Source organism: Castor canadensis, chromosome 11 (genome assembly GCF_047511655.1).
Source record: "Castor canadensis chromosome 11, mCasCan1.hap1v2, whole genome shotgun sequence".
NCBI classification, from domain to species: Eukaryota; Metazoa; Chordata; class Mammalia; order Rodentia; family Castoridae; genus Castor; species Castor canadensis.
In genome coordinates, this window is record NC_133396.1 from 110,975,026 (window position 1) to 110,982,482 (window position 7,457).

Below are 7,457 nucleotides of genomic sequence, written 5' to 3' on the forward strand. Positions count from 1 at the left end.
CTAGATGCTGTGCCTAGGTCTCAGCATCATAGTGGGTGTTACTGGCTCACCTTCCAGCTAATAGCTCTGAAGTGTTGAGAAATTTCCTTTATCTTCCTTCATGACCTGGGTTCATTACAGAACTGCAAGGAGCTAGAGTTCCTAGGGAATCTCCGCGACCCTCTCAACCCCAGCTTCAAGAGCTCAGATTGAAGGCAGAGCAAAAGAAGGTGGCATGATAGCATCTTTCACAGAACTGGAAGGAGAAGAATCAGAAAATTTGTATTTCCAGAAGGAATATCTGTCCTTCCAAATAACACTTCAAATGAAGTGATCCCCTCTTTCATGAGCTGGAAGTGACTAGGGCAAAGCAGTGGTTCCTATGTTTATACGTATGTTTTAATATAGTTGATGTTTGATACAGCCCCAGTCTTCATTGGAGGGGTTATATAATATAAAAGCTGTGCTCTATATTATTTTCTCGAAAGAATTACAAATTCTGGCTCTTGAAAACATATGGCGCCAAAGATTCAAATAGGTTTATGTTGTTCTCTACTATATTACTTACAGCTGGGCTGGCGGAGTGGCTCAGGCAGTAAGAGCACCTGCCTAGCAAGTGTAAGGCCATAAGTTCGAACACCATTACTGACAAAAAAAAAAAAAAGAAAGAAAAAATATTACTTATAGCTGTTTGTCCCTAGAATCTGCACTAGGTTCTGAGTTTGACACTACTTATTGTTTTTGTGATTTGCTTTTGGCAAATAATTTAGACTATCAGATATTTAAGATACATTAAATTCCTCATCTATAAAACTGTACTAAAATCTACCTTAGATGGTTGTTGGGAGCATTAAGTGAGATTGTTTACAGAGTGACAAGCAATATAAGTATCATTGACTTAACTAATAATGAAAATACACATTATGTAAAATACATATTATGGTGGTGGTGTGCTGCAGTAATAGCTGAGCCCCCGAGGCTCTTTGTGTAGTGGTTTTTGTAAGGATTTTATTTTCTCTTTGAAGGGAAGCTGGTTGTGTCTCTGTGCTATTGGTTTATTCATGGGTGTATGTCATCAGCAGCCAGTGTGTTCCATGGGGACACTGTGCGTGCTCCCCTTTCCTTTCCCAATGGCCCTGACGTCCGTCGCCCTGTTGGGCATCCTATCTGTCGACATGGCTCGTGTACCGTTCTTATGCCTCAGTAGTTTCAAGGCCTGGGCAAAATGGTTTCAAGATGCTTCAGACTCCGCACACCTGTGTACCTCATCTCTGTGTCCTCGGTAAGTTTCTCTCAAGTTCCCCTCCATCTCTGTTTTGCCTGACCAGTTTTTATCTCCTTTCAGTCTCAGTATCTCTTGTGTTTTGTGTTGCTTCAAAACTGCACAGGGCTTAGAGGCAAGGCTCAAGCATTTGAGCACCTGCCTAACAAGTAAAAAGCCCTGAGTTCAAACCCAGTACTGCCCAAAGAAAATGCACAAAATACATTATTATTCCACTGGTCATACCTCAACTTTTGTATTTTCCAGTCCTGCTAGACTTGCTTTCTCAGGAGGGAATGCGTAGACTGCTGCTTCTCCTCTCATCACTCCTTTTCTACCTGATATCCTCTACTTCCAAAAGAATGTAAAGGCTTGGCCAATCAACTTCCTTACATACTACTTTTAATTTTTTTCCTGTTTTTGCTGGTATTGTGATTTGAACTTAGGGCCTCAGGCTTCCTAGGCAGGCACTCTACCACCTGAACCACTTCACCAGCCCTTTTTTGTGTTAGGTTTTTTTGAGAGATGGGTCTTGTGAACTATTTTCCAGGGCTGGCTTTGAACTGTGATCCTCCTGATCTCTGCTTCCTGAGTGGCTAGCATTACAGGCGTGAGCCACTGGCGCCCGGCTATTTACTTCTAATTTTTTTTTTAAAAAAAGATGTGTAGTGCTTGATCATGCCTTCTCTTCCTTCTATCTAGTGCTTCTGGTCTCCTGGGCTTCCACAGTGAGTCAGCCCTTCTATCTGTCACTCTCTGCATGCTCACCTACCATGCAGCTTTGAAAAAGGGTAATTACCAGAAAAAGGATAATTTTAATCAAGATGCTGTCAACAGATGGTTTCTTTCATGAGATCAGTATACAACTGCCTTTGCCTTCTATCTGGGGTCAAAGAAGAAATTACATCTGTGATGCTTGGATCCACTCATTTCTTAACACCATTTAGCGCTTACTCATTACTGTTGTTCTTTTTTTCCCCATTCCCTGTACTTGCTAAAAGCTAACACTTTTGTGTGATCTTACATCTGTTCTTGGTTTGGCTGCTGGGATAGCCATGATTATTTGTCTTGCAGATCTTCCTAATACCACATAGAAAATAACTTATGTCCCCAGCAGCCAAGCTTTAAAATCCATCTCTGAGGCCATGCTCCTTGTCAATAGCCGAGTGCCATGGGGATGCTAAGATAGGTCCATTCCTGGGAGACATGACTGTTGGCTGACATTGGCTGAATGATTCCATGATGTTCTTTCATGGAAGGCAGTCTTGAATGCTTTCACTCAATCTTCTGTCCCTCTCCTCCTCAGGGTGGGATCTGCTTTGTGGCCTGAAAGCACTTCCATTCTTCCTAAGTGAGTTCGTACTTTCTTTTAGCCAGAAATGTTTTTCTAATGAAGTCTTTGCATGCTTAATCCTGTTTAGCATTGTCATCTTAGGGGATCCTGCTCTAACTTCTGTGCACTTCCAACTCTGGCTGGTTCAGAAATAACCACTCTGATACTTCTTTTTCCACTCCTCACTTTGCCTCCTAGGCTTCTAGCTAAGCAGGTTTTAGAACTGCTCTTACAGACTTCTCTGCCATCCTGCATATAGGCCCATAATGAGCTTGAAAAGAAGAATCTGTTCACACTAGGTGAAAGAGGCATGATTCACAAAGTTCTTTTAAAGAATGGAAGCTTGCACTACATTCTCTAAAAACAGTCTTTTTCAGAACTACTCTTATAAGCAACTTCGCCCATAATAAGAAACAGAATAAAATGTTTTTTTAAAAAAAGAATCTGTTCATACTAGGAGAATGAAGCATAATTCGCAAAGTTCTTTTCTTGTCTTTAGTGGTACTGGAGTTTGAACTACCACTTAATCCATGCCCCCAGCCCATTTTTGCTTTAGTTATTTTTCAGGTAAGGTTTCATGTTTTTTTCACCCCAGACTAGTCTCAGCCTATGATCCTCCCATGTAGCTGGGGTTACACTCAAATGCTACCATGCCTAGTTTGTTGGTTAACTTTTTGCCTGATTGGCCTCAAACTGCAATCCTCCTAATCTCTACCTCCCACGTTGCTGGGATTATAGACACAAGTGACTGTGCCTGGTCATACAAAATTCTTTTAAAGAATGTAAGTTTGTGCCTAATTTTCTCTGCCTTCTGCCTAGCTGTGTTTCAGAACTGCCGATTTTTTTTTTGTTCATATGTGCATACAATACTTGGGTCATTTCTCCCCCCTGTCCCCACCCCCTCCCTTACCACCCAACCCACCCCCTCCATCTCCCCCAACACCCTCGATACCTGGCAGAAACTATTCTGCCCTTATCTCTAATTTTGTTGAAGAGAGAGTATAAGCAATAATAGGAAGGAATAAGGGTTTTTGCTGGTTGAGATAAGGATGGCTATACAGGGAGTTGACTCACATTAATTTCCTGTACGTGTGTTACCTTCTAGGTTAATTCTTCTTGGTCTAACCTTTTCTCTAGTTCCTGGTCCCCTTCTCCTATTGGCCTTAGTTGCTTTTAAGGTATCTGCTTTAGTTTCTCTGCGTTAAGGGCAACAAATGCTAGCTAATTTTTTAGGTGTCTTACCTATCCTCACCCCTCCCTTGTGTGCTCTTGCTTTTATCATGTGATCAAAGTCCAATCCCCTTGTTGTGTTTGCCCTTGATCTAATGTCCACATATGAGGGAGAACATACGATTTTTGGTCTTTTGGGCCAGGCTAACCTCACTCAGAATGATGTTCTCCAATTGCATCCATTTACCAGCGAATGACAACATTTCATTCTTCTTCATGGCTGCATAAAATTCCATTGTGTATAGATACCACATTTTCTTAATCCATTCGTCAGTGGTGGGGCATCTTGGCTCTTTCCATAACTTGGCTATTGTGAATAGTGCCGCAATAAACATGGGTGTGCAGGTGCCTCTGGAGTAACCTGTGTCACAGTCTTTTCGGTATATCCCCAAGAGTGGTATTGCTGGAACAAATGGTAGATCAATGTCTAGCTTTTTAAGTAGCCTCCAAATTTTTTTCCAGAGTGGTTGTACTAGTTTACATTGCCACCAACAGTGTAAGAGGGTTCCTTTTTCCCTGCATCCTCACCAACACCTGTTGTTCTTGGTGTTGCCAATGATGGCTATTCTAACTGGTGAGGTGAAATCTTAGTGTGATTTTAATTTGCATTTCCTTTATTGCTAGAGATGGTGAGCATTTTTTCATGTGTTTTTTGGCCATTTGAATTTCTTCTTTTGAGAAAGTTCTGTTTAGTTCACTTGCCCATTTCTTTATTGGTTCATTAGTTTGGGGAGAATTTAGTTTTTTAAGTTTCCTATATATTCTGGTTATCAGTCCTTTGTCTGATGTGTAGCTGGCAAATATTTTCTCCCACTCTGTGGGTGTTCTCTTCAATTTAGAGACCATTTCTTTTGATGAAGTTTTTATGAAGTCCCATTTATCTATGCTATCTCTTAGTTGCTGTGCTGCTGGGGTTTTGTTGAGAAAGTTCTTACCTATACCTACTAACTCCAGAGTATTTCCTACTCTTTCCTGTATAAGCTTTAGAGTTTGTGGTCTGATATTAAGATCCTTGATCCATTTTGAGTTAATATTGGTATAGGGTGATATATATGGATCTAGTTTCAGTTTTTTGCAGACTGCTAACCAGTTTTCCCAGCAGTTTTTGTTGAAGATGCTGTTATTTCTCCATCATATATTTTTAGCTCCTTTGTCAAAGACAAGTTGGTTATAGTTGGGTGGCTTCATATCTGGGTCCTCTATTCTGTTCCACTGGTCTTCATGTCTGTTTTTGTGCCAGTACCATGCTGTTTTTATTGTTATTGCTTTGTAATATAGTTTGAAGTCAGGTATCGTGATGCCTCCAGCATTGTTCTTTTGACTGAGTATTGCCTTGGCTATTCGTGGCCTCTTGTGTTTCCATATAAATTTAATGGTAGATTTTTCAATCTCTTTAATGAATGTCATTGGAATTTTGATGGGAATTGCATTAAACATGTAGATTACTTTTGGGAGTATCGACATTTTTACTATGTTGATTCTACCAATCCATGAGCATGGGAGATCTCTCCACTTTCTATAGTCTTCCTCAATCTCTTTCTTCAGAAGTGTATAGTTTTCCTTGTAGAGGTCATCCACATCTTTTGTTAGGTTTACACCTAGGTATTTGATTTTTTTTGAAGCTATTGTAAATGGAATTGTTTTCATATATTCTATTTCAGTTTGTTCATTATTAGTGTATAGAAATGCTAATGATTTTTATATGTTGATTTTATATCCTACTACCTTGCTGAGCTGTTGATGGTGTCTAAGAGCTTCTGAGTAGAGTTTTTTGGGTCTTTAAGGTATAGGATCATGTCGTCTGCAAATATGGATATTTTGACAGTTTCTTTACCTATTTGTATTTCTTTTATTCCTTCTTCTTGCCTAATTGCTCTGGCTAGGAATTCCAGTACTATGTTGAATAGGAGTGGAGATAGTGGGCATCCTTGTCTAGCTCTATTGAGATGATCAAGTGGTTTTTGTCTTTGCTTTTGTTAATGTGGTTTATTATGTTTATTGATTTTCATATGTTGAACCACCCCTGCATTCCTGGGATGAAGCCAACTTGGTCATGGTGAATAATCTTTTTGATGTGTTGTTGAATTCGGTTTGCCATTATTTTGTTGAGGATTTTTGCATCAATATTCATTAAGGAGATTGGCCTATAGTTCTCCTTTTTGGAGGTATCTTTGCCTGGTTTTGGGATAAGTGTAATACTGGCTTCATAAAATGTGTTAGGCAGTTTTCCTTCCCTTTCTATTTCATGGAACAGTTTAAGGAGGGTTGGTATCAGTTCTTCTTTAAAGGTCTGATAGAATTCAGCAGAGAATCCATCAGGTCCTGGACTTTTCTTTTTGGGGAGACTCTTGATGGCTGCTTCAATTTTATTTTGTGTTATAGATCCATTCAGGTGATTAATTTCCTCTTGGTTCAGTTTTGGATGATCATATGTATGTAGAAATATGTCCATTTCTTTTAGATTTTCAAATTTACTTGAATATAGGTTCTCGAAGTAGTCTCTGATGATTTCCTGGACTTCCATGGTGTTTGTTGTTATCTCCCTTTTTGCATTCCTGATTGTACTAATTTGGGTTTTTTCTCTCCTCATTTTAGTCAGGTTTGCCAGAGATCTACCGATCTTGTTTATTTTTTCAAAGAACTAACTTTTTGTTTCATTATTTCTTTGTATGGTTGTTTTGGTTTCTATTTTGTTGATTTCAGTTCTTATTTTTATGATTTCTCTCCTTCTATTTGTTTTGGGATTTGCTTGTTCTTGTTTTTCTAGGAGTTTGAGATGTATCATTAGGTCATTGATTTGGGATCTTTCAGTCTTTTTAATATATGCACTCATGGCTGTAAACTTTCCTCTCAGGACTGCCTTTGCTGTGTCCCATAGGTTCCGGTAGGTTGTGTTTTCATTTTCATTGACTTCCAGGAACTTTTTAATTTCCTCTTTTATTTCATCAATGACCCATTGTTCATTAAGTAATGAGTTATTCAGTTTCCAGCTGTTTGCATGTTTTTTGTCTTTACTTTTGTTGTTGAGTTCTAGTTTTATGGCATTGTGATCAGATAGTATGCATGGTATAATTTCTGTTTTCTTATATTTGCTGAGACTTGCTTTGTGCCCTAGGATATGATCTATTTTGGAGAAGGTTCCATAGGCTGCTGAGAAGAATGTATATTGTGTAGAAGTTGGATGAAATGTTCTGTAGACATCAAGTAGGTCCATTTGATCTATTGTATATTTTAGATCTTGAATTTCTTTATTGATTTTTTGTTTGGATGACCTATCTATTGATGATAATGGGGTGTTAAAGTCTCCCACAACCACTGTGTTGGAGTTAATATATGCTTTTAGGTCTTTCAGGGTATATTTGATGAAATTGGGTGCATTGACATTGGGTGCATATAGATTGATAATTATTATTTCCTTTTGGTCTATTTCCCCTTTTATTAGTATGGAATGTCCTTCTTTATCTTGTTTGATCAATGTAGGTTTTGAAGTCTACTTTGTCAGAGATAAGTATTGCTACTCCTGCCTGTTTCCGGGGGCCATTGGCTTGGTAAATCTTCTTCCAGCCTTTCATCGTAAGCCTATGTTTATTTCTGTCGGTGAGATGGGTCTCCTGTAAGCACCAAATTGTTGGATCTTCTTTTTTAATCCATTTC